The sequence below is a fragment of the Lactuca serriola genome, chromosome 2 (assembly GCF_051521515.1).
Source record: "Lactuca serriola cultivar US96UC23 chromosome 2, Lser_US96UC23_V15, whole genome shotgun sequence".
Lineage (NCBI taxonomy): Eukaryota > Viridiplantae > Streptophyta > Magnoliopsida > Asterales > Asteraceae > Lactuca > Lactuca serriola.
Window position 1 is genome coordinate 59,710,497 of NC_136409.1, and position 2,145 is coordinate 59,712,641.

The 2,145-nt window shown below is 32.7% G+C and overlaps 1 long non-coding RNA gene across 1 annotated transcript; it reads right to left on the reverse strand.

The window, feature by feature from the left end:
• Positions 1-508: 508 nt before the first annotated feature.
• Positions 509-1,531, reverse strand: LOC145090312 (uncharacterized). Its single transcript, XR_013701487.1, has 2 exons — positions 1,181-1,531; positions 509-905 (listed from the first exon to the last, which is right to left on the reverse strand). It is a non-coding gene; the product is annotated as an uncharacterized LOC145090312 (long non-coding RNA).
• Between the last annotated feature and the right edge of the window lie 614 nt (positions 1,532-2,145).

Below are 2,145 nucleotides of genomic sequence, written 5' to 3' on the forward strand. Positions count from 1 at the left end.
TGTACGTAAACAAGAAAATCGCAATCAGTTGCTTGAAAATAAATCTATTTAATTCTAGTAATTTCAAAAAAAAAATTGTAGCTCACCATAAAATATGAGGGCTCAATAAAAAAAATTAAAAAATATAAAAAAACATCATAAATGGTCATATGTGTTTTCCTGACCTGAAGTTTAGACTTTAGGGTTTAAAAATTTTATAGACGGTTCATCATTTTTATTAACTCCGTCAATTTTTGTTAATTGAAGGTATTTTTATCATTTTACTGTTATATAGACTATTTATGATGTTTTTATAGTTTTTTTTTAATTAAAATTCAAGGGTCCCACAAAATGCAAAGTCCAAACACTAACTTAACACTTCATCACCCCCCTTTCCCTTCTTCCACCCACTGTCTTCTTCCCCGTTCCTCACCCTCTCTCACCACCGACAATAACGAGGCCGAAAAAAACATGCCACCATGATTACAAAGGCATTCACAATTAAAAAAAACACAAATACAACAGAAAGAAATCAAAGAATCGTGAATCAGGATACTTGCAACTACAGTTCTTAACCATTTTACTTACAATGTTTAGCCCTAAAATGTTCAGCACTTAGAAGATCAGATACAAGTTTCTCAAGTCTCTTTGAACTCATAGATGGTTTAATCGCATCTCCCTTTAAATAAATGGCACTACTTTGGCCAATCTTCCTATTTTACAAACCCTAATTCCTTCTCATTTTCTTGAATTTTGAGATCGATCGATCTTATTGAAATCCTGTGACGACGGCTACCGACTTGTTGTGTGCTTAAATACTTTTAAATGGGATCAATATCCTATTCCCAAATACACTCAAAAGGATTCGGCTTTCTGAATAATCAAAGCTCAAAAAATTGATGGGGCCAAAGACCCACTACACCCACCTGTAAAAGAAGCTCTTATGAATGAATAGATCAATGGAAGGTGAGCTACAATTTGATTTCTATGTCTAACACACACATTAACATATACAGGAAGAATAAAAACTACACCCAACACCATTTAACCCATTGACCGGAAAATGGGTGATTTAACCCCACTGTTTGAAACTCAATTTTTAGTGTTCGTGTGTATTTCTGTGTGTGTGAGAGAGATAAAGGGGGTCAAAAATGAGAGATGAAATCTGGTGTTGAGTTACACAGTAAAATCGAAGAAGCACCTGTTGGTAATTTTTTTTTGTTTACCCATGTTCATCATCTATGTTGTTCAGGTTTGTTTCCATCCAGATTCAACAATGGTAAAACCCCTGTTCGTTTTTAGGTTTCTAAGTTCTAAGTTCTAACCATCAAACGGTTGTAGGTGTGGAGAGATACGGATCTAAGTGAAGAAGATGGTGGTGGTAAACTGGTAATGGATTGCTTTTTGTTGAGGAAGGTTTAAAGAGTACAAACCTATGTTCGGTGTTCGAATGAGAGAGGGAGAGGAGAGAAGAGGGAGGAGAGGAGACCTTTCCATATTAAATTTCTTTTTTGCATTTTAAAAAGATAAGAGGAAAACCTATAAATTGTTATTGGACCATGAAATGACGAAAATGTCTTTTAAAGGCAAAAACTTTAGTAAGAATGATTTATTGTAAAAAGTTTTGAAAACATAAATATTATTTATGAAATTTTTAAATATTTGAGACTAAACTTTAGATATAGAGAAACCACGTATTTATATTTTTTTTTTCTAAAAAAAATAATAACCTTTTAAATAATGACAAAGATAAGACACGCTTGCTTGGTTAAGTTCACATATGTTTTGTTTCTTGCAAGACCAATAATGCTAAACTAGCATATTTGAAATTAGAACAAATTACTAAAATCGTCACTATGGTTTAGTCAAAATTGCGAGTTTGATCTCTAACTTTTATTTTGTACTCGGACCGTCCTTACAGTATAATTTTGTTGCGTTTTTAGTCCCTGTCATAGTTGAAAAGACTATATTATCCTTTGTTTTTTATTTTTCTGTTTTTTTTATTACTTATTATATTAAAAAAATTAATAAAACATGTGGAGCCCACCTGAACTCTTTTATCTCCTCAATGTTACCCTAAATCTCGCCCTTCCCTTTGACTGAAACTCATCTTCATCTCCCTCATTCTTCTCCATAATCAGTGTTGTCATCGGACTCATAAATCAA